This window comes from Chenopodium album, chromosome 2 (genome assembly GCF_948465745.1).
Source record: "Chenopodium album chromosome 2, dcCheAlbu1.1, whole genome shotgun sequence".
In the NCBI taxonomy this organism is placed as follows: domain Eukaryota; kingdom Viridiplantae; phylum Streptophyta; class Magnoliopsida; order Caryophyllales; family Amaranthaceae; genus Chenopodium; species Chenopodium album.
The window spans coordinates 70,639,812-70,667,236 of NC_137835.1; the positions used below are offsets into that span (position 1 = coordinate 70,639,812).

The window sequence follows — 27,425 nt, forward strand, 5'->3', positions numbered from 1 at the left end:
AATAAAATCTTTATCATAAATAAAATTAAATCCACTTAAATCCTAATTTATCATTGTACTTAACATAAATACAAGAAGCCTAAAATAAAGACAAAATAAATTAGACTCCTTGAAACTCTAAGAAGCTTTAACTCTGAAGCTTTAGTTCCTCACTCAAGGAACTTGCCTTTGAAGCTTCAACTCTGGAGCTTCAGTTCCTCACTAAAGGAACACGACTTGTGATTGACTTCTTTATCCTCTCATAGCTGACTTAGACCTTGTGCCATGCTCCCTTCTTACTCCAGAATTTCATAGCATAAGCCTGTCATTAATCAAAGCTAAAAACGAAAGTTAAACTTATATGGGTTTGCTTAGGTTCCTTGAGTCATCATCAAAACATAAGGTCAACACCCCTCCAGCTATTAAACCACACTACACCTCTCTTTACACTGCCCTTTTCAAAATCCACCGCAATGCTTGTCAAGACATAGTTGTCACTCCCATTTCTACCAAAGATTATATAATTGAGGATGACTGCGTATTTGGTAATTATTTACCTATATGGTAATCTTCTCTACTTTACTTCTTCCATCTCAATTGCAATTTCTTTTTGTTGTTGTTGTTGTTGTTGTTGTTGTTGTTGTATGTGTATGTGTGCGCTAGTTAGTTTGCTATATGGTAATCTACTCTACTTCTTCCATCTCAATTGCAATTTCTTTTTGTTGCTGTTGCTGTTGTTGTTGTTGTGGTGTATGTGTATGTGTATGTGTGCGCTAGTTATTTTGTAATCTACTCTACTTCTTCCACCTCAATTGCAATTTCTATTTGTTGTTCTTGTGTATGTGTGTGCGTGTTTGAAAAAATACGTTCGGTTCTCCACAATGCTAGCACTAGGCAGTAGTACATGAGATCTATTGTTCACCTTCATCTAATATAATAACAACTGATTCGTTGTATTCTTCCATTTTAGCACCTTTGACTACTTTGTTTCTTTATGTAGATATATTGAGAACTATACTGGTGGGCATTATTGATTAGTAAAAAATATTTTGAATTGTAGCAACTGCATTCTTAACACTGGTACTCTCATCATCACAATATATCATCATTACCAAGCTTACTATCATTGCTGCACATCCCTACCATTGCATCATTAATGCGATGCTTGACACCCCATTGTTTTCATTTGGTATCTTCGTTCTTTTTTTGTAATTGAATGTTGTCTCAATGAAGTCCTTTTTTTTCATACCCCATGTTTGTACCTGAATCTGATGGAAGAGGTTTCTTCTTTTGTGTGCAATTCAACTTATGTTTGAATGGATATATTGATGTGATAATGGCTAGATAGAGAATAACTATCATTTGTAGGTTAATGTATGATTGTGTGTAAATAATTCCAGAATTATATCTGCTGCACTAGGGTAAATTACTTTTTTTTTTTAGGAAATTTTGTCTAAAACCACCCAAAAAAAAAAATGTTGCCTAAGACCACCCAAATAATAAATTTTGTCACGTGGTTGTCACGTGCCCTTGGTCAACGCCGGAATTCAAAGTCAATGCCGGAAAGCTGATCCAGGTGGTGTTCAACAACAGAAATTTGAAATTGGGTGGTCTTAGGCAACATATTTTTTTGGGTGGTTTTTGACAAAAACAAGAATTTGGCGGGTGCTTTTAGACAAAATTTCCTTTTTTTTTATACACCTAAGATCAAAATTTTGAAGTTCCTTGTATCGGATAAAGAGCTCGTATTTCTTACATTAATACTTTGTACAACTGAAGGAATGGTGTTGCCTATGTACCAGAGAACTCTGCTGAGATGGAGGAAACGTGAGAGTTGAGTTGAAGACCAGTTATATTTATATTACGTTTTGGGGCTTGCCCCTCTCTTTCACCAAAAAAATAAAAATATTTATATTATGTAGTATGTCATTTCGTGCTCTGTCTTTCTTTTGGATTTATGTTTTACATTATATTTGGTTGATGATTGAATTTAATGTCTTCGTGGATTATTTATGGATTAAATAGATTGTTTTTCTTTTGGGTCTCTTTTGGACAATTTGATTCTTCAGACACAGCAAAACAGAGCTCTTAACTTTTGCTTTGGTGAGAATATAATCAATCGTCCTTAATTTGGAATATTATACTACCTCCGTTACACATTATTTGCAACGATTAGACATTTTTCCTCTCTACTTTATGTCAAATCGTTGCAAATAATGTGTAACGGAGATAGTATTTAAAGTGTCAAAAGAAAATGTATTCATATCCTTGTGTTGCAATGGAGATTGACCAGAGATGCATTGGAAGTGAACATCTTGACTAGCGTACGCCAGTTTAAGTAGGCAAGTAGCCTGCCCCGGTTTGAGTGTGAGTGTGTAACTCAGATGTGAGGAAAGATAAAGGTAGGGTCCTTATTTATTTTATAATACAAAAAGCATTTATAATACAAAAATCATTTACGAAAATGATACTACCTCCGGTCCAATTTACTCGCAACAAAGGAATATTTTATATCTCACAAATAATATCCCTTTGTTGCAAGTAAATTGGACCAGAGGTAGTATTTACAATCTATGGCATTAGCATGCATTGTAGTTACTCCCTCCGTGTTTTTTTTAAGTGTTACAGTTTGTCCGGCACATAGTTTTAGACAATTTAATTGAGTTAAATAAAATAAGAGGTAAATGGGGTAGTTGGAGTATTAAAAAATTGTAAAAGAAAGATAGTTGGGTTAATAGTTTATTGAAAAGTAATGAATGTGAGAGGAAAGATATAATAAAAAAGTAATAGTGGGTTTTGGGTGGGGAACATGAGAGGAGAGAGATATTATATTTTAATGTAGCTTTTTGCCACAAAAGGAAGTGTAACACTTAAAAAAACACGATTGGAAATGGAAAAGTGTAACACTTGAAAAAACACGGAGGGAGTATATAAAATCAAATAACTGAATACCAAATGCTTACACAGTTACACTTTTCCATTTCTTGTCATTCAACATTTCCTACTTTGAGATTTAATTTCTCCTTGCAATCACCAGTTTCATTTTAGCATAGATTTTGCACTAACACTTTTAGAGATATTTTTGTGTCAATTTTATTAGGTGAATTTAGATGATGTATAAAATGCTTAATCTTTTTTTTTTCTTTTTGAAAACAAAATGCTTAATCTAATATATATAAGGAAAAATTAGAAATAATAATCCCAACATTCATCAATTTTGGTAGAATAATCCCAACTTTGGATTATTTAGGAATAATCCGAATTTTGAGGGGTCTTTTTTTTTCTTCAATTCCTAATCGGTCAACAAAATTCAATGACCGATTATATCAGGTCACTTGACACGTGTTAATTCCTGATAGGTTCCAAACAAAATTTATAATTTTTTTTTGAAAAAAAGGAAAAAAAAGCCCCAAAATTGACAAACTACCTCTCAACCTCCACTTCACCAACCGACCCACCCTTACCTCCACCGCCCTACCAACCTGCCTCCGCTCCCTCGCCGGCCTGCCACGCTTCCCCCACTCCCTGGCATCGCCGTTTTCCTCTCTCCCCGAAACACCCTCCCATTCCACCACGAAACCTCTCCCCACTGCCAAAAACCCTAAATCTTTCCTCCCACCACCCCAAAATCCTAGCGGCTAGGGTTTTCGATGGTGGGGGAGGGGTTTTCGGCAGTTTTCGATGGTGGGGAAGGTGGTTTTAAGGGATTTTTGAGAGCAGGGAGAGGTTTCAAGGGAGGATGGTGGTTTTCGACTGAGAATTTTTGCCGGAAATAAAGAGGGACGGTGGGGGGTTCACAGCACCGACGTAGGGAGGAGGAAATCGACACAATGGGAAGGGAGTTTGGCGGTGGTCGGAATTAGGTTGTTAGGCGGTTTTTGGGGGTCGGCTGGTTGTTTTTGCGGTTTGGCCGGTGGTCGGGATTAGGGGGTTTAGGCGGTGACGGTGGTTGGAATTATTAGGTGGCAATTCACGTGTGACACGTGTAACATTAAAAAATGTAACATTAAAAAAACAAAATTAACCCATTCAACCGGTCACTGGTTTTTGGGATTGAAGAAAAAGAACTACCCCCAAAGTTTGGATTATTCCAGAATAATCTAAAGTTAGGATTATTCAACCAAAATTGATGAAAGTTGGGATTATTATTTCTAATTTTTCCTTATAAGGAAAAATTAGAAATAATAGAGTAGGAATTTTTGTCCCAAAAAAAAGTAAGTAGTTTTCGAGAGCATTTGGAGTGCCACATAAGCAAAGTCATTATTTCGACCAATGAAAAAATTAATTTACAATTTATTTTAGAATAAAAAAATTCAATTGCCACATAAGCAAAATTAATCTAGTATTCTCTAGAAAAGGAAAGGAAGAAAAGCCAAATATATTGATCAAACTCAACTTTACAAACTGTTAGAGATGCATCCACATCAGTTCAACGAGGAACCAATTGAGCTGAGCAAAAAATACTTTCTCAAAAGATAAAATTCCTCTATGGGTGAAAGAATACTGGAATGTTACAAGTATCTATTGAGTATACACCTCTCTCAATACATTTAAATTCAAGTAAGTTGAACCTTGGACTCTGCATGACTTCTGAACCTTCCCAAAATTCTACAGGTTCAAATCTACGAAGACATCCTCTTCAGAAAATTGATAAACAGCTTTTGTAAGCACAAAAGGCTTGTTTAAGAGCTCCAACCCCCTTGATTCAATCTTGATGATATACAAAAATCTCACTATTCCTACACATTCAAACCATGTACGTCATGCCTACTTGCATTAGATGAGAATAAGGCACACTCAAGTTTGCAGTTCCACTGTGGCTGTTCTTCCGTAAGAAGGCGTAAAAGTAATTTACATTTTACAACAAGCTTTTTGACAAACCAAGAATCTTTTCTTAACCTAATATCACCATGACCTAGCACATAAACAACCCCGGATTCCTTCGGCAATTCCATGTTTATCTTTATGATTGTTTTATCTCGTAAATCTAAGCCTAGTTTCGTCATTTCAACTCCTTTACTGAAGGACACAAACGTCATTTCCAGGATACACGCTCCATATGTGTACCTCCTGATGTGTACACAAGTCCAGGTCATTTGTACATATCAGGCATCCCGTTATATGCCTACCCCCAACTACCGTTGCCGTTATGACCCCACCGACCTCGACGCAACCTTGACGTGTTTTAGGGTTACCTATCCTTGGCCTCTTTACAGTCCATTTTTGACATTGAAGTTTCCAAAGTTTTTTCTAAACAAGCTCCACCCAACTCAGTTATCCCTGGGATCGCCTCTAATTGGAACTACAGGTAAAGCATCTCATATAATGTATATTTCAATCACTGCTTTGTTTCGTATCGATTTCTGAGTTCGTTTCCAAACCATCTTGCCCTGTTCGTAGGTTTTATAATGTTCAGTAACGAATTGGGAAAGCGCTACCGATCTATGACCCAGTGTATGGGGTTTGACCTTGTACTGCCGGATTCCAGTGATATGTTAGCATCGGATGAAGTGAAGGTTAGTAAAATTACAGCTTTGTTGCAATTTCCTATGGATTTTAGTATTGCGAATTTTATTTTCAATTTATGTGTAGTACTTATGGCAATTATGAATATTTTTTCCCAATTTATGTTTTACTAATGGCAATTATGGCCAAATTGTTTAATCCAATACGAGTCTTACTTTATATATATGGGACTTATATACAGTTATTCCTAGTATACCGTTTATTATGTGTTATTCCGATTGGATTTTTAATCAATTTATAAGTTAAATGCTCAATTCATATTGCCATTGTACATATAACCTTAAGGAATGGGGGAGTATTACACTACTACAAAAGTGAACTTAAGTAACATCCATTGGTTATGCTCCAAAAAAAAAAAAAAGTAACATCCATTGGTAACACTTTTAAAATTTCAAGATTATTTAATTTTTTACGTAACACTTTTGTAACATTGTAGTATTAGGTAACATTTTTTGTAACACATTAATATTATATAACACTTTCCGGTAACACTTTGATATTAGGTATCATTTAGTAGTAACACTTAGCGGTTTTATACAAATGAACATTGTTAATACCGATACAAATTAAAAACTAATCGGAGCCCTATAGTCTTTTTTTTTTTTAATTACTGGTATTTAATTTTTCAGTCTAATGTATCTTCCCCCCTCATTTTATGTGAAATACTTGTTCTCTCTCTCAGCCGCACTGCCGCAGCTGCTGCCACTGCCGCTGCCGCAACCATCGCTGGCCAAAAATTCTTTTTCCCCTTCCTTTTCTCTCTCCTCTAGCTTGGTATTCTAGAGTTTTATGAGATTTTACTTATGCAATTCTCACTTTTTCTCTCCTCCATCTTGGTATTCTAGGGCTTGACAAAATTTGTGATTTTATTTCGAAAAATTCATCTTAATTTATGAAATTCAGGCTTGATTTTCAGTGAGATCAATGAAATTTTCTCAGCGCTTCAACAAATTAGAGAAATGTTGCAAAAGACAGTCAAAATAAGAAAGAAGAAACGATTTTTAGGTCTGGTTTGTTTTTCTTCTTCAATCGTTAAATTTTTAAACTGTATTCATAATTTTTGGAATTTTTACATTGTTTGCCTTCATTTTCATTTTAATCGCAATGATGCGTCACTATGAGTTTTCCTATCAAGCTGTTTGATACTTTGATGTCAACATTATAGTTTCTTAATTTGTTGTTCCTATTAAATAAATTAAATTTACAATTATGCATCGGATTTTCTCTGATATATTTGACAAGTACTGTACAGGTAGGATTTCGAATTTTCGAATTTTTTTATAATTGTGATGAATGAATTGATAATTTGTGATTGTAAATAATTGGGTTTAGCGTTTAATTTATGATTGAATCTGAATTGGGGGTAGATTATGCTTGATTCCTTAATTGGGGGTTTTGTAAATAATTCATATAATTTAATTAATATATTGAATTAGGTAGTTTGTAATTGAATTGAGTGTTGATTTTAGGGTTCTAACTCTAATAATTGAATTTTAGTTAAGGGATCAGTATGATTAAATTAGCCAGCTCTAAATGCTAACAATCATTTATGGGTATATATTATTCATTGACTTTCCTCAAAATTCCATGTAAATTGGTGAAATTGGCGTTTCGTAGAAGGATTAATAATGAATGCAGTAGTTGCAAGCCCATGGAAGAGGTAGAAGACCCCCAAATCAAAGACGTTGAAGTTTTGATCAAAATTGAAGCAATTACGCTTAATCGTGCAGACATCATTTAATTTAGAGGAAGGTCTCTTTGGAACTATCCTGGTCTACAATGTTCTGGAACTATCCTTCAATTTGGAAACAATGTCACTCGCTGGAGAGTTGGTGATTAGGTTACAAATTTTACCTTTTCTGCTTTAATTTTCCAATTATTTGCTATTGCTTGAAGTTTGGTGATTTGGGTTTTCATAATTTTTAATAAAAGTTATAATCTTGACAATTTTTTATTTGTGGGGTGTGATTAACTAGTAGTTTTGTTCTGTCTGCGATTAAATTGATTGATTAATCATGTTAGTTGGTGCATTTTCTCTTTTCATTTGATATGATTTATTTCTAAATAGAAAGTGATAAATGTTGCTTCAACATGTTGTTGATTGATGGTAGTGGAGGTAAGCTAAATATTGTTATATAAGTTGGTTGTCTGATTGATGCAGTAGAATGACTAGTAATGCTAAAGATGAAATGCATGTAGAGCTGGCCAAAATTGCCTTTGACGGATTTGATTTTACCATCTAAAGTTTCTTGTATCACATTTTGAACCATGTAGATCCTAAAGGGAAATTATCATGACTAGATACGCATTTAATGTTAATATTTATACAACATGGGTCTTAATTGATTCATTATTACTTATCATTATTCATTAAATAAAAAAGAAATATATCTCATGAAACTAACAAAAAAGATTGTGTGGGTGTAGGGAAAAATTTCAAGCCTTTAAAATCCCACTAGCTTGAACCACACTGTGATCATACACTAAAGTACGGTGGCGTCCAAAAGGGAAGAAGATAGAGCAAAAGAGTCGCCAATAAGTTTTAGGAACTTGTAAACCGTTCACGAGGTGAAGGTTACACCCCTTAACGATCCAAGAGATCGTCAACTCCATAAGGTCATGAACCAAATAAGGGTTCGGGGATGAAGGTACAAATCCAACCTAAAAGAGATTGAACCTGCCCTAATAATAGGCCTCTACTTTATTCTGATCGTATTCATGTGCGCTTTCTGACTAACATGCAATCAATAGGATTAACCCTAAACCTGTTTAATCTATGTTGGTTGAATTTAATGCACAAATAAATCTATTATTGGCGATCACTTGAAATTATAATCACATTAACCCTAACAAGATTATTAATTCTTATTAAGCGTGATTACAAGTACCAAATTCCCTTTAAACATGCATAAAAGGTGTGATCAAGCAATAAATAAAATATCAAGCAACATAACAAATAATAATCATAACAAATATAATTAAGAGTAATCATCATGAATTATACAATTATAATCATAATCATGTTCATGTTAATATTAAAGCATAATAATAGCAAGATCCTAGGCATGATACTAACAAGATTAATAACAAACCCTAGCATGTCACTAAGCATTAAAAATCAAATATTTAGCCCTAACATGATACTAGCATGAATAAATATTAGGAAGAACGTAGGAAGCATCGTAACAATCATATTTAATATTAAAATTTTCCTAGACATGATACTAGGAATATCATAATAACAATTTAAACATGATTTCTACATCATAACATCAATAAAAACCATTAAAGCACTTACTTTGATGCTTCGTACCTCTTTCTAATAACAAAATACACACGTTAGTAACTTCAAGGAAAATAATAATCAAACAATCAAATTAAATAATTGAAAGAGAGATTTGGGACCAAACCCTCAGAAATTATACCTTTCACGTCTAGGGCGAAGGCAACTTCGAATATGGCTAGGTGTTTCTAGATCTTGTGAATGCGGAATTTTGTATGAGAAAGCAAAGTAAGAAAGAATTGAATGTTTTAAGAGAGATGAATGATTAAAGAGAATAGGTGAATGATGGATGAATGAAGATGATGAATGAATGTAGATGATGATAATTGGTGAATGAAAACTGATTGTTGGTGAATGAATGAAGATGATCGGTGAATGAAAACGGAGTTTTTAATACGATATTTATAGAGAAAATCAGCCAAAAAGATAAATTAGACAAAACAGAGTCTGACGCTCAGAAAACAGAGCTGGCGTCAACCCTGGCTAGCTGGCGCCAAGCACCAACACTAGCGCCAGGCGCCAATGGCTAGCGCCAGGCGCCTGGCCTGGTTCCAGGCGCCAAGGCTTGGGGTTAGGCGCCAAGCCTGATACCAACGCGTTTTCGAAAATCCGATAAGTTTACCGTACTGGAGGATAAAATAATATAATTTCTTCGAAAATGCTATTTGATTTTGATTAAAACTCTGAAAAGTCAACAAAAGTCAATTTATCAATGCTAATTGAATTAGGAATGAAAAGAACCTTCTAGAAGATTCTAGAAGACTAAAACCATTCCTAATTGCATTAGGAAAGATAAATCATATTAGGCCCTCCCCTAGATCATTGGGCCGTATATAAAGCTCAAACCGGGCCCAGTTTAGTAAATTGGCCATAACTTCCTCAATATTCATCGGAATTGGGCTTATAATATATCGTTGGAAAGGTCTTTGCAAGCCCCATACAACTACACTACTATTGGACCCATATCATGGACCAACCAAACTGGATTGGCTGTTTTTCTAAAAATAAGTTTTCAAAAACAGAGAGAAGAGAAAAGAAATAAAAACTTTCCGCAACACTAGACCTTTCCACACTTTCGTTTCATTCGATTATGATTCGACGTGAAAGATACTCATCACTGGGTTTGATTTTGGGAAGACACAAATGGGTGTCTACAGTGGGCATATTTGCTATGTATCAAAAATTACAAAATTACTTTTAGTGCAATCGTAACATAATCTGAATGTGACTATATCCTCTTAATCTAGTATGGTAGTTCATTTTATACACAAATCTATAATTCCTTATTTATGTATAATTGCTCTTTACTAGTTCAAAAATCTGGTATGAAGTGTATGTTTAGTTTGTCTATTATCAGTGTTCTAATAATTTAGAATTTTAGAGTAAGTATGGCGTTTGAGTTATACTTGTTATGATTTTTTTTTTGAAGGTACAATTCTCTTTTGGTAGAGAATGAGTCATACGTACATACTTTTTTCTTAAAGTATTTCCGTAATTTGATCTTGTTGCAGCTAGAGTTACCAATTAGTTATTGATTTAATACTCTACAATTGTTAGCTTCTACATGATGAATTTACAAATATACATAGTTTCATGAGCTAATATAAATTAGATCATTATCATCCAAATGTATCAAAAGTCAAAATCACAAAGCAATACTGAAGGAATTTTGGAATTAAGATAGTGTGATTAACAAAATGTGAACCACGAGGCTCACTACTTGCAAATTTTAATTGTGAAATAATTAGTGCAAAGAATTTTGATCTCTAACATTTGTGAGTCAAGTAGGTGGTAGTAGCCTAGTGGCCTTTTTAGCGTTTTATCTGTGTACTTCTAATTTATAAGGGAAGGCAAAAGGAAGTTTCTATTCGATCAACTGTCAAGGGCCTTGAGATAGCTTGTTGTGACCTGTGAGACTGGAGGAGCCTACTGGGCAATTTTGCTGATCAATTTGACTAAACTATTTTCTTTTTAGTCTACATTTGTTTTTTTTTTTTTATATATATATATATCATTCTCTTTTGTATTGTAAGATTTTGTGAGTGCCCCGTTCTTTTTAGTCGATTAGAAGTTCTAAACATATCAGTAAACCATCTGCTTGTGGAACTTACCTGTCCACCATATTGGATAACTGCAAAGGTGAAATTTTTTCTTTTTTATATGTTCTAATATTGTTTTCGTAATTCCATGAATCAATACTCAAATCAATTCTCTTGGTCTTACTATGAAGGACTTTAAAGTCTGAATATTGAATCTTGGCAGGACATAACAGCCCTATATTCATTAACTCTTTATCCAACTGACTATCGAATCTTGGGAAGCTATAAAGGTGAAGGGTTTTCATACTTATTTGCGGCTGTCATTTTGAACCTTAACTTTCTTATAACTGTGATAGTTGTAGGTTCTTAGAACTTAGATTGTAGTGAATAATTAATGAACTAAAATTATTGTAAGTGTGGTTAGCATCTCCATTTTATTTGACCAACCTTGGCTGATGCACTTGTGTTTGCATTCCCGAGGATATGACTCCCACCCCAACAGACAGTACTCACAAAAAGGGAGGCAGCAGCGGAAGGAGGATGTGAATGATCATGTTTCAGCATTGTTTAAGCATTGTAGTTGTATTTTATTTTAATGAAATTGTAATTTTTTTTGACACAATGAAATTGTAATATTACAAGCATTTATTAATAATAAAATCTAAGTTTATCTATATACATTGGTTTGTTTATCAATTTTAGTGAAAAAAGCAAATTTTTTTTTAAAGGGCACTGGTGACCGATCTAAGGAAAAAACCGGTGCATATAATAATAATGATGAAAAAATGATGGAAAAGTGTTACCTAATAATCAAGAAGGTGTTCCTTAAGTTTGCAAAAGTGATACACAATGTTAGATAAAGTGTTACTATGTGATTGAAAAATGTTACTAAAGATTAGTAAGTGTTACATAAGAAATAAAAAGTAACACTATAAAAATGATACTAATAGTATAAATAGTGTTACATAAAAGGGTTTATAGTAACACTTTTAAAAGTGATACCATACGTGACCCAAAGTGTTACATAAGACCTTAGGTAACATGAGCGGATGTATCACCCACTAAAGTGTTACCTATTGTCTATAATAACACTTTTATCACTTTATGAGACACTTTTTGGGTGTTACTTAAGGTCAGTTATGTACTAGTGTTATGTAGTATACTTATGTAATTATTTGGGAAATGCAGCAATCACACTGTGGTATGGCGCAGAAAACTGTAGACATACATCCTGCATTATTTAAGGTATCTATTTACTTAAAATGGTTAGTTCTTATGGAGGTTTTGTGCCGTTTATACAATTAAATTGACGAGGTTTCTTTACGGAATAGGATAACTCTATAAGTGTTGGTGGGTTTGTGAAAGAGAGAGGCATAGTGATACATCAATATTCCACTTCAATTCGGAGGGTAAGTGGTAGTTTTAAATCACAAAACATTATTCATAACGCCAAAGTAACAATGTTATTTTCCTGTTTTACCGTAATTTAAATATATTCTACGTTTGTGTCAGCCTCCCAATATGAACTGTCGGGTTGAGTCCTTTGGTAGGATATGCCAAAAATTTGATGAGAGGAGAACAAGATGGGTATGTGAGATGGGTTTTGGCGGACTACTCCATTTTGCTTCCCATCATATGCATTTGCCACGACAATTATCATATTGGATGATGACTAGAATTGATCCCATTAGTAAGTTATTTATCGGTCCAGATGGCCGTGTCTTTCCGTTTTCAAGGAATCAAGTTCGTTGGATATTAGGAATCCCATGTGGAACAAAGCCGGTACCATCAACAAAAGATATGTTAGACAACGTACGTGGGAAGGTTCAAAGCATGATATTAAAATATGGTAGAGCATGGGAGACTAAACCATCAACACTTTATGGTCGGACATATACTTCTGTGGGCATTCCTGTAACTGTAGAGATGATGGATAAGTTAGAAAGTTATTTTGAAGAGGAACAAGAAGAAGAGTTTAAGACATTGTTCTTGATTATTGCACTTCAAATGGTTTTATGTCCAGCTTAATCACCAAGACTTGCTCATGACTTGTTACCTGCCGTAAGCTGTGCAATGGATTGTAGCCAGTATGATTGGTGTGAGTTGGTGCTTACAAAATTGATGGACAATGTGTCAAGCTTTGCGAGAAGGTTTTATGCCAACGGTTTTGCTGGAGGATGTGGTGGATGTGCGATTTTTGTAGTTGTAAGTGAATTAAAAACTTATAAACTGGTTATTGATAAAGTTTCCATGATAAATTATGTTGACTAATTCTGGTTTATGAATGAACATATTTTTTTACCTTGACCGACTAAATGTGGAACCTGTCAATTGGGAAACCTTTCCAAGACTGAAAGCATGGGACATGAAGAAGATTGGCAATGCCGGTAAGCGTGATCGATGTTTTTCTGGGGACTATGGTAAATTAGGGGTAAGTTTTGTCCCTGACCGTTTACTAGGTTTTGGCATCAGTCTATATTTGAGGAAAACAATATAATAACTGTATCTCACAGTTGATCGATGTTGCTTACGGTGAGAGACACCCAAGACAAGCACGGGACACTTTCGAACCTCCGGGTTGTCCAATCTACCGCGTAAGTTGTTTTGAACTCTCTGAGCAATGTTAAACATGGAATTCCTATACAAATAAAGTTTGACTTTGTAACAAGTTTTGGGTTGCTTATTTAAATGTTTCAGGACGTTTCCAAACTAGTAGGCTGTACTAGGGACAGAAGAAGGCGTACTGATCTGCGTCATTCTCGGGGAGGTTCACAACATATACCTCCTCAGATACAATCCCCAGCTACAGAAGACGTTGATGTAGAATGTACAAATTCGGATTAGTATTATGGAGTTTAATTACATAGTGTGAAAGAAATATTTTGTTCAATTAAGGTTGTAGCTGTACTTGATCATTAAGATTAAACCTTGATATTTCATTTCATAAAACTATTTAAGTAATTTTGTTTTTTTTAATCAAAGAGTGGTTCAGTAGCATTATAGAAAATATAATCGAGTTTATATTAATTACAACAGTGGCCATATGAATAGGCCGATACCAAAGTGTAATATTGGTCTCGTGTCAAAAAGTAATATATATACTTGGCCCAACAACAAATGCATTTATACACACGTATTGTTAGCAGTAACACTGGCCGGCATTTCACTTGAACAGTGTAGTAACAATTCACAAGCCCTTTGATTATTTTATAGTTATAAAAAGTACGTATACAAATACATGTATATGGTTAATTAAAAATTTTTACAAATCGAGGAGTCCCAATTTATGTTAACAATATATACATACCTATAATCAAATACAAATTCAAAAATTTGCAAAAACTTCTTACCTCATTTGTTACGCAATTTGGAAGAATTATGGTGGTATCATATAGAAGGTAGAATATATATACGTAGAATCATACCATATTTGTGTTATCAAAAACTTGTATGACATATTTAGGGCCAAAAGGATATATATTTTAGGATAGGTATTCAACCCCCCCACTAAAGGATAATATTTAGCCTTAAAAATTTAGTAAATGATTGTAGGGAATATTTCAACCATCATCCCAAACTTGAACCCCACTGTGATCATACGCTAAAGTACGATGGCGTCCAAAGGAAAAGAAGATAGAGCAAAAGAGTCGCCAACAAGTTTTAGGAACTTGTATACCGTTCACGAGGTGAAGGTTACACCCCTTAACGATCTAGGAGATCGTCAACTCCAATAGGGTCTGGAACCATGACTGGTAGTTCGGAGATGAATGTATAAATCCAACCTAAAAGAGATTGAACCTTCCCTAATAATAGGCCTCTACTTTATTCTAATCATATTCATGTGCGCTCTTTGATTAACATGCAATCAATAGGATTACCCTAAACCTGTTTATCTATGTGTTGGTTGAATATTAATGCACAAATAAAACTATTATTGGCGATCACTTGAATTATAATCAAATTAACCCTAAGCAAGATTATTAATTATCTTATTAAGCGTGATTACAAGTACCAATTCCCTTTAAACATGCATAAAAGGCGTGATCAAGCAATAAAAATAATATAATCAAGCAACATAATAAATCATAATAATAATAATAATAATAATAATAATAATAATAATAATAATAATAATAATAATAATAATAATAATAATAATAATAATAATAATAATAATAATAATAATAATAATAATAATAATAATAATAATAATAACAATAACAATAAAATAATCATGATTAAAGTAATCATGTTAAAGCATAATATTAATAGCAAGATCCTAGGCATGATACTAACAAGATTAATAACAAACCCTAGCATGTCACTAAACATTAAAGATCAAATATATAGCCCTAACATAATACTAACATGCTATTAGGAAGAGAATAGGAAGTCGCAGGAATCATAATTGATATAAGCAAATCACCCTAAATATCATACTAAAGAAAGCATCCTAACATGATAATAGGAACATCCTAAACATGATACTAGGAATCAATAAAACATCCTAACATGATACTAGGAATCAAAATAACATCCTCATCACTAGACTTTTCACACTTTCGCTTTGTTCGATAATAAAATGACGTGAAAGGTATTCATCAGTGGGTTTGGTTTTGGGGAAACACAAATGGGTGTCTATAATGATAGTATTATTAAATTAAGTACCAATACCGCCAATAAACTATAAACATTGTAGACTTTTTCAAATATCAACAATAGAATTGAAAAAATAATGAAACACTATGGAATGGGCATTGGGCAACCTGAACATGGTGGAGGATAGTTTGATCTACAAAAAAGGCTTTACTAAAAAGAGTCGTCCCTTTTTACCAACATTTTATATGTCACAAGTCACAACAATTATTTAAAATATTATCCCTTTCGTTCTCCCATTGTTTGAGTTAGTACAGTTACTATTTCATTAATTGTGAAGTAAAATGTCTAATTTAATATGTTTTAGTATACGTGGATATTTTTTGAGGTGGATACTTGTTAAGCAAGTAATGTCTGTGAGGAGAACCATTCATGCCTCCTCCCGCATGGTGTTTCTATATAAAGGGTTGCCCCTAGCCTTCATATCTCACAATACAACTCAAATCCCTTCCTCCTTGCTACGAAATATCCTCATAAACATCCCACAGTTTGTCCAATTTTTTTTTTCCTCTTAAAAATGGCTCGTCGTGCACGTACTAGGGCTGGAACTGTAGCTCTTTTGTACTTTACACCTCCTTCCGGCCTTGTGTTGGAGATGGATTTCAAGTCATTTGAGTACCTACTCAAAGAAAAATCCAATCCAAACACCTATACAGTAATAACTACCGACACTATTGCTGCCTTAATACTCAATCCCTCTAGTCCCAATCACAATCACTTAAACAGTATGTTAATGCGTAAGGGTTCCGGTGATGGGGTTATCCGCCCTGCTCATCTTCCCAACTCTAATGATATTTACCCCATTAGGCCTGAATATCATCTTTTCCTTAAATGGTGTCTATGAGATTCTTACAACACAGACCATGTTACCCCAACTCTGCATGTGCTTGACCCACAACCTGTAATCAAATTCAATGAGCTTGTTATGGACCTTGATATATATGGGATGCGTTTGTGTATGGGAACATACACAGACGGATTTCAAGTATTAAAACTCCCAGCCCTACCACACATCTTGCATGTTTGGGTATCTTATGATATTCACACCGATCTCATTCCTGGTTACCACCACGTTAATTTTACTCCATTTCAAGGTGCAAGAGTTGCATCCCTTGTCAATAGCGCATGTATCCCCATGCCAAAAGACACCACTGTTTGTTGCTGGAATGTGAGGGGTCTTGCAAGAGCATCTTTTATTGAGCACTTCCAGCAACTATTTGATCTCCATAAGCCCGGTATAGTTGTTATGCTTGAGATGCGTCAGAGTGTAGAGAATGTGCAGGTAATTGTTGCTTCACTCCCTGGGAAATACAGCTGTGTATTCTCGTCCCCTAATGGTCTTTCTGGTGGCCTTGCCATACTTTGGAGGAATGATTTCATTGCCGTTGAGCAGAGGCGAATTCAGTCTGACCATGTGAAGGCGGACTTGTACTTCAAGGTACAAAAGTTTTCTAAAAAATTCATATTTTGATTGAATCTGTTTTGTATATCTTTATAGTAATCTATTATCCTTTTTATTTAATGCAGGGCCACCCAATTGCTAGGCGTCCTTTGTTCTAAATTGGAATGTCTTCATGTGAGATGTAATATCGAGACTAGGCTGGGAGTGTGGTTCAACCCATCATCTACATCACGTTTATGGTTTTATGCGTTTGTTGTAGTGAAAAATAATTGCAGTAGGCAATGTCTTGTGTTGTATGCTTTCGTTATTATGGCATTTTTATGTTTTAGTTGTTTACTCTTGAATGCATGGTTTGTCATCCCAATGTCGGTTCTAATTTAGTAGGTGTACTAAACTCTGTATCAATGTTATCATGAATGTTAGACCATTTTCTTTTACGTTGATGTTTTATCTACATGTAGTTGAAATTGTTAAATTTGTTAAAAGTAATCCATATAAAACTGTATATGTTATAATTATCCCACCTAGTGTGATTTCAAAATAATAAAAATAATAATTTTACAGTAAAGCGGCCAAGTTGAATATTATCCATAAATTGGGGTACTCACAGTTTGCTTGTAGCACGAAAACGCAAGTTTTTATTCATAGTAAAAGTAGTACCCATTGGCATACAAATGAAACTTATAATTCCTAAAGACTCATGATGAAATTTGATTATGAAAGGGGTACAATTTGTCAAGCAGTAGCCACTACACCACGGAATGACAAGTACATCGCTAAGCACACTATTACAACAAATGAAATTAAGTTGTTCCTTGATGAAAGCTTTAAGTTATGCGTACACAATGACTTGTTAAGTTTCATCACAGTTTGTAACTCCGACCTTAGCTCAAAATTCTCTCTAGTCAGGGACTCGATAATCTTTGTTAATTTATCAATTTTATCTTCCAACTCCATTCTGTCAAAACTTGGTAATTTAGGTAACGCATCCTCTGCCCACAAGAAGAATCCACAATCGCGTGGCGCAATTTATTTAGTCACAAAATTAATATGATAATTTCTAAGTACAATTAAGGGGTTATTATTTTCTAATACTAATTGTAAGTGATGTTGTTACCTTCCAGTAAGGACACCCGAAAAATCGCTTGCCGGCGTTAACACCTTTTCGTACATTCGACATTCTCGCCAAGACACCATGGTTGCAAGTCAAACAAGTCGGATTAGAGGGTGTTGAGCTACTTTCAGAAGCCATTTATTAGAATTATTGGATTTGCATGCGATGTTGTATGGCAAAGAGCCAAATATATAATTATGTGTTAAATAATTGCACGGCGTGGACAACAGATAGCCCTCTCATTTATGGTTTTGTGTAATAGTATTTTTATCTTGCATCGAAAGTTTTATGTAGTTACCTTACTCTATACGCAATAGTCATTTAAAGTTACCTTACTCTATACGCTATTGTTTATACCAATTAGATGACTTAAGTGTTGTTCTGTACACCTAATGCATAGGGGACTATACTATGGTAGCATGGAACGTGATCTACTTCAAATTTCAACTGTGTGTTGACTATGGTCTGCGTCACATTTATGAATAAATATGCATACCTTGATTCTTAAAGGCCGTGTATACGCATTGCTAAAGGTGATTATAAGAGCGCTGCGTGTCTGTTTTAGAGTTGCAACACTCCTCATGTTATAATGTTAGACCACTACCACGGTATAAATATTCGGTGATTATAAGAGCGTAGTTTGTTTGAAAAAGAATGTCAGTAGCCGTGTTATTAAATTCTTTTGGAAACAATTACCATTTTTAATAATAATTCAAGACCAATAAATAGACAATCATATTAATATACTTATATATATTTTTTTCAATTTATTAATAAAACGTGGTTATTTTTTGTAAATAAGTTTAATAACATTAAATTTGTAAAAAATATATTAAGTATTTAAATATGCACGTATACTATAGGAACGAGAAAGGGTAGTACATATTTTTTTTATCCAACCGTTAAATGCATTTTATACAAATTATTGTGTTGTGTTATGAAAATCATACCAAATATATTGGTTTATAAAAAGTGGGAAAATTTGGTTATAAAACTGAGAAACAAATATAATTGTTTGTTCTACTGAATGTGTATTAAGACGTATGAATCAACACGATTTTGACATGAAAATAAAGTTTAATACTATCGGGACTTGTGTTATAGTCCCTGCTCGTAAGTGTTTTATGCATTGTGGAAGTTATATCTCATCAAGGAAAAAATGATTTTAATCTACGGAATTACGCCCATAGTCATCATTTACTAAAGTCCTACAAAGTCGTATCTTGAAGGGAAATTTTCATAGTAGAGAGGCAATATCGTTTGCCATTAATGCCGGCTACCATTACACATGAGTCAGGTAGTATACATGGTAAATTTTTAAAAGAAAGTTATCCCAGTATCTGTTTATAATTTATGGCCAGCCATTGGTTAAATGGATATGGATTATATAAATGAAAGAAGTCTACGCCTCTGCGCAATGCTTAGCAGGGTAGTTGGATTATTTGACTTTTTATCTATTATACATGGACTTTAATTCTGAAACTAGGTTGGACTTTGTCTTAAAACATTAAATACGGAATACACTACATTAACAAGTTACAACAACTGCCCACAGTAAAAAAAATTAGTAATACGAATTAACAAAATGTAATACGTTGTACTTGTAATGCTTGTATATGGCCATCATGAGGAGAAATTCAAGGTAAAAACCCAAAAACATGTATCTAAGGGTTATTATGAGACTGAGCTATTTGTGAACTATTCGAGCTGTATTCGGTCAAAGCTATTACCTATTTCCTTCGCCTGTTCAACGCTCGATTCTTGGTGGGTGAGGTCTTGTTTTGAGTTCGGATAGAGACCTTAACGAGCAAAGCTAAGTTATGCCAAGGTCGGCTCGAAAAGTTTGTAAACAAGCTCGTTTATTTGTTCGATATAAAAAATCATGTATAAAAATATTATTTTTTTTTATCAATGGATATGACACAACAATAAGTTAGTATTTTCATTATTAAAACAATAAACTCGTTTTAAAGTAAAAAATTTAATAATGAACAATAAAGAAGACAAGTAAATTAGGGGTAACAATAAATCAAGGTTGTTCGTGAACAGTTTGATTTCAGCTCGTTCAATGTATATTCAAAGGTCGGCTCGGTTGAAGCTCGACTCATAGAGGTTCGAATTCGGTTTGAGTTCGAACAAATTTAAATGATCACGAGCCGAGCTGACCATGGTTTTGGCTCTACTCGCCTGATTAGCACCCCTACATGTATCCCACATTGGCAAAAACATAAATAACCGTAAGGAAAATCAGAAATGCCCAAGGACATTACATTTTTGTAAGGCTGAGTGATATGAATGATTGTCGATAAAATTATTGATATTAACGTAGATTCTGGATAACTGTTCATTCAAATCTAAAATTTTTTATGTCCAACATTTAATAAAAGGAAGAATTATTTCATTTTTTTATTTTTGTAACAAGTTTATAAAGACTTGACTGTATTGAAGGCCACTTATGTAAGCCTTGACTGTATTATTTGGAGAATGTATTTTCGTGAAATTTAATTATTTAGCAAAGTAGGTATTAAGGATTGTCCATAGTATTGTATTTTATAAGTTATTCTTTTTTTTTTTTTTACATAACGGAACATATAAATTGATTTTAATAAAAAAAATTAACGAAACATATAAAGTTTGACATGTGCGAAACATATATTCATTTTTTTGACACATATATGATGATAAGTATGAAAACATTAACACCTAGTAAAGAAAATGCGACTATGCTTAAAGTCTTAAACATGTATATGGAAAAATAAAATGAAATAAGGAGGATCGAACCACGCTTCATCAAGCCTTGGTTAAATGAGTTACGCGGTTCAGTGGATCTAAACGTAGAAACTTTCTCTAAAACGATTCATGTCGGCTTCATTTGTGTTTTAAAAAAAATATATATGATTTTTTAGGTTAAAATAATATGGGCCGACAATTCCTTTTAATGACCCTATCTATTTAAAGGCCCATTGAGTTGTAAAGGCCCAAAGTCGTTGCTGCATATAACTACTAAGCTTAAATTCTATTGAAATATGGTGTTGGAATAAATAAAGTTTAGGACCAATACAATTGTATCAAGTATCTATAATAAATTTTGGAATGGAAATTTAGCACGTTTATAAACACAACATTGTTTAAAAGAGGTTACTATCAAGTTACTTAGCAGTACAATAATCGTAATTTCTACTTTATTGTCTACAATCAGTACAATTTTACTAAACAGCTAAGATACTTAATAAAGCAACAAATCACTACAACACATAATACTAATAAACCTTTCCACTACACCAGAAGTACGCCAAAAAAAAAAAAAATACAGTTCTAGGGATGGTGCCTAGGAAAGTAACAAAATACAAGAACCAATCAAACATGCCTTCTAACGTACAATAGAGGAGGTGTCACGTCGCCATAAAACTCAACTTGGACCTTGTCACCAGGCCTAATGTTCTCACAATGAATCATTCCTTTAACACCTTGCCTAATTAAACATTGCTTGATTTCTCGGTCTGAGTCGTACTTAATTGTCATTTTTGCATCCCAAATGTGGCTTCCCATGAGCAGTTGCACCGGCGTGGAGTCCGGATACCCCGGGTACCCATTTACATTCTCTCGTGCAAAATATACTGGAACATACTACAAAAAAACACATTTGATTCAAGATTAAACTAACTGAGTTAACCAAAACAAATATTGAATTAATGTTGGCCAGGGATGATAAGTGTAACAATGTTGTGTTAGTAACCATACCATTCTCCCTGCTCTTATGTAAGGCTTCATAAAAGTGACAATGAACAAAGGTGGGTCGCTATCAAGGCTATCCACATCATGATCCCCCTCTACCTCACCTACCATTTTCCCTTTTCTGTATATTCTGTGCCTAAGATAGCGACTACCTCTCCACAACATCTCCGTTCCTAATGTCATTTTGTACAAGATAATTAGCCCATCCATCTTTGATATAGCACTTCCATAAAAGCCCAACCTCAACTAGCCTTAGGATGACCCGATATGGCCCATTAGTGTCACCCCTAACTAGAAAGTATTCCCCAGAGGATGTTTGCAGCTCTGCTGTGATCTTGTTTGGGATACACTGATAGTTTTTAAAACATAACAACATTATATAAACAGATAAAAAGTACAAATTTTAGAATGCATGTAAGTATACAACCCTTAAAATCAACTGACGACAGTAATTATTAAATAATAATAGATTAACTAATCACTCTCTGGCTAGTGGAATCATCAACCATGAACTGAAACCATGGTATTTTTGGGAATTCCATATCCTTCATTTTCACTGTTTGAACACAAATTTATAACACTACTTGTAAAGATGAATCATGCGTGTTGGACTTTCTACAGTAGTTCGTAAATCAGATGTGTGAAACAAAAAATAGAATGCAACTATGCAAATCATTAGTAGTTCCACCCCTATTACCCTAACACTTTAATCCCCATCAATCCTAATACTTATATGAATTTAAATTATTTATTCTAAGCATTTGAAAATTTAACAAAACAAAATTTTTAGAACAACTAATTTTGTTTTATGTCATCTAATTATAAACAGAAACATTATTTTGTCTAATTGTAAACATAAACATTATTTTATCATTATCATTTAAACAAATAAGTTAAAGTGTTGGTGTTCGATTTAAACACCACAATAATTTGAATAATGAAAACAATAAAAATTTATCAGTTGAGTGGAGTACCTTAACTAGTGATCGACAATTAGATGCGCTTTGAAAAACAAAGATGTTTTGCCCTTATCTGTAAAAAAAATTGGAATGCTCCTCCTGGAAAAGCTGTTGAACTTTTCTTATTTATTGGGAAATTCGTGGTGTCTAAACCCAATTTCTTCACAACCAAGCAATCTAAGTTGGTGAAGGCCTTAATCGCACCTTTGGACTTTGGTATCGGTATTTACTTGTTATTTTTATTTTGTTTAATATTTTTTTTATAACCTTTTCATTTAATCACGATTGTCAATACAAACCTGTAACGATCAATAACTTATATTTCGTGTAATAAAAATTATAAAGTCGTTTATTATGATAGTTCGTATTATAAACAATAGACGGTCATTGTAGGGCGTGGTAAAAATAGTGAAAGTCAAATCGGATCAAGTAATAAACAACGGGTGAGAAGTATGTTGTTAGGATGTTTAATTTCCCAATTTAACTGGGGTACAACCTCCAATTTTACCGCTACAGACTTAGGCCCTGTTTGGCACTGTTGGCGCTTAAATGTTGGCTAGTTTACTTGGCTTGTTTGACTAGGAAACGTTTTTGATGACTATAAATTCGATTATCAAACACATGTATTGGCTGTTTGACCACCTAAAAAAGCCAAAAACAAATCAAAAAACCATTACAACGCCAATTACCAAACATTGCCTTAATAGGATACGTATATATCACCATGTTTAATTGCATAATTGCATATTTCATAACTAACTACCTAGTACTATCTGATTTCATATATGTATCTGTTAATAATATTAGGTTACTTCATCTTCTATTGAATTATTGTAAAACAAACTTTCAATTACTATTTTGATATATTAGGTTAGTTCATCTGTCAAACAATTGACTATATGAACTAACCTTAAGATTTTGTAATTTTTTATGGGACTATTTATTGTTTAAACAAATTAGGAATTTTTACACTATTATATGTATTACAGGTATTATCCTTAATAAGGAAACAACAACCTATAGTGCATTCAGTTTAGGTCGATCAATATATTCTGGTAGTATGTAAGTTGAAGGCATGAATTATTGTAAGAAACCTACAGAGTGGAAGAATAAGAAGATAAAGAGAATTATGTTAGGTCCGTTAAGGATGTATAATTTCAAATTTTTCCTTTTGACTTCCCTATTACGACTTCCCTATTATGTCTCCCTTTAACAAAAATATGATACATATAATTATATAGCAAACTACATTATTTTATATAACAACAGACTCTTAGAATTTCCATTTTTAGATATCTACTGATTGCGTTTATTTAATATATTTAATATCCTTAATCATTACCAACTTCGTTACAGATGGTAAACCCCATAGGATTAGTAAAAATACATTACGACATTCACATACTATTACTTCTTTGTGATTAGTTTTTTCGTACGATTAAATTCGAAGTAATTTTATCCCAAAGCTTTTGCTTAAACAAAGAGGTAATGCACTATCGCAGTACTACTTTAACCCATAAATTAAATGGTGCCTTATTTAACGGGTCTACAATTTACAGAACCTACAATCTAGACACAACAATAGCCACATAGGTGTAATGAGTAATTTCCCAATATTATTAACATATAAACATCTTTATCAAAAATAAATTAAAAAACATATTAATAGCTACAAGCTGGATAATTTTTTTGCATGAATTTTTTTCAGAGCAAAGTGCAATCCGTGTATCCATTAAATATAAAAACTGAAGTGCAATTCATCCATATAATTTTAGTGCTAATAGCAATTACCGGGTAAGATTAATGTAACAAGATAAGAAGTAAAACTCCACAAGGTCTTTGTGCTCCTTTAGCTGATTATAAAGACAATCGTCACTTCCATACATACATTACTTGAAAATGTATATAATAACTATTTACGACATGCAAATATAGTTGCGTTTAGACCATTTGATTAGTTGCGGTTAGACTAATCTTGTACTACTTATTTGCATATTTGCAATATATGGGTTTTTTGGGTCACCCAAATCTATAATAAGCATACATAGGTGGTAATTGATAATCAAATAGTAACAAACTTCGGCAACGGATTAACCACATTAATGTTGTATTAAAGATTTTATAGACATGAATTTCATTTATAATTTAACAAACAAAAGATTTATCCAAAAAATACCTAATATATATATATATATATATATATATATATATATATATATATATATATATATATATATATATACTTCGTCCGTCATTTTTTACTTGACCCGCTTTGACTTTTACACTATTCACCAACCCACCTTTGACCGTCTTTCGTGAATTAAAGAAAAACATATTCATGTAGGATCTTGTTAGAATAGTCTAAATAAATACTATCACAATATATAGCTTTTATAATTTTTACTTATAGAGTATTAAAATTATTGATGGTTAAACTTGTGCATTGATAAGTGTGATAAAAGAATCACGTCAAGTAAAGAAAAACAGAGGAAGTATATAATTATATATATATATATATATAAAGCAAAATTGTTAGTGGTCTATATTATCTTGGTGCCTCAGACCCTGACTACTGGTGGTAAATTTGTAAAAAAAAATTTTGGCATCGTTAATTTGTAGTTTAAATATCTATTTTTTTAGTAAGTAGATTGTGATATAATGTAATGAAAACTAATGAGTACAGTAATGAGTTTACTATCCAATTTACGTATGCATCCAAATAAATAATAGTGAATGTTACAAAATATCATTGCCTAATGTTGACTGTTCCCTTTTTAAGTCTACAGTGTTTAAATGGAAAATAAAATCACCTAGCAGTAGGTTTTATTTGTCAACTGACGTCTTCGCCAGTAGGCCTTGACTTTCCTACCTAGGTTTGATGGAACCGATAGAGGCTTAGTTCAGACTTATACTAAAATTAAATGTCCACCAACCATATGGACAGGTTTAGCGAATCAAAAGCTAACACGTCGTGTTTATCCTTCATGAGGACGCTATCTTCCGGTTTGCGCCTTTTGATCTCTTCCTTTACAGCTTGTTTATGTAGATAGATTCCAAAGGAAAGTATCATGACGTGACGTGGGAGGCTAGTATTTGACAGAAGACACTTAATTCGTTCTCTTTTCCAATAAACCAGAGCATTTCTACAAAATCTGACTGATTAATTTTTGGCAGAAGGAAAATAATTTCCTCAACTAATGGCAGCAAAATAAATGTAGGTAGTTGGGCAGTTGCGAAATTATTTTACATGGCTATTGCTCTTTATAGTGCATAATAACACATAATGATAATTATAATTTTTTGGCATGACAATAAAATTTTTGCTATATGTTTGCACTACTTACACTCAAGAGTCAATAGCATAAGTTTTTAGTTTTCTTTAGGATCTTTTACCAAAATAGCTACTTGAACAAAAATATTTACCAAAATGGCTATTTTAAAATATTAATTCCCAAACTAGCAATAATATTGGTATATAATTCAAAAGATATGGAACACTAATCTTTTTCCTCATTTCTTTTGAACTGATTTTGCAGAAGAATTTTATTTGGTTTTTTTTTAAAAAAAATACAAAAACAAAATAAACATTATATAAAATAATCGATCAATTTTATTTGGAATTAGGTTTAACCTTCCCACTTTGCCACAAGTTTTCAATTGATCCAATACCCTCTTTTTAATCTTTGATTAAAGCTAGATACTTCTCATCATTCTATAATTTGTAATTATGTATACTGTGTTGTTCATATTTTTTAATTGCGTATCTGATTGAATAAAAAACTTTTTTTGCATATGTATTTGTAGGTTACGTAACTGTAGATGATGAACAAATTTAAATAGCAATTTTTTTTTTTGAAAAAAAAAGAATATGCTATAATTAAACATTGTTAATAAATTATTATACTATTAATTTAGTGCAAATGATCACTTGATTCCATATTGTAATTATCCAATATAGGTGAAGATCATATTATACTTTGATGCTTAACAATGTTGTGAACTTAATTTGGGTATTTCATCAAACACCCTTACGTGCAAGAGTATGTAGCTAATAATAGAGTTATGAAAAAGAGAATGTTGAAAAGCTTAATTATATTGATGAATATACACGAGTATATATAGTACAAGATTAGAACATTGAACATACCAAACTATGACTAGATACAATATGTGACTAGGTACGTTAGGTAATTATAAGGGATATACTTTGACTATCGAAATTAAGGAGTAAATCAAGGGATTTATATATTCTAAACATTAACTAATAATGATAATGATGATATAATCATCTTTATCCTTTATAGCTAGTGGGTTTAATTAAAAATAAATAAAAAAAAAAGATTCTTTTGGTAAAACACAAATTTTCAAAATTCATAAATGATAATTAAATGGTAATGTATTATTTAGTCAATGTTAGAGCTAGTTTTTTCCTAAAAAAAATTTTATGCTAGTTTGGGAATTACATTTTAACTATAGCCATTTTGGTAAATATTTTGGCTACAGTAGCTATTTTGGCAAAATATCTTTTTCTTTAGATGCAAGTCAATAACTTCAGTCTCATGAAAATATAAATTAAAAAAATAATTTTCGTCACCGAATTGAATAAAATTCAATAATCCCGACTTATTAAAGAACCAAGAAACAATATTGTTAATGTTACTATTCGCGTACCCATTCGACAAGTTACCTTATCGTAATCATTAGAAATACATACCCTCGTTTTTATAATACT

At 32.9% G+C, this 27,425-nt stretch overlaps 1 pseudogene; it reads right to left on the reverse strand.

The window, feature by feature from the left end:
- Positions 1-4,726: 4,726 nt before the first annotated feature.
- Positions 4,727-27,425, reverse strand: part of LOC145586899 (potassium transporter 7-like) — a 40,680-nt pseudogene continuing 17,981 nt past the window's right edge.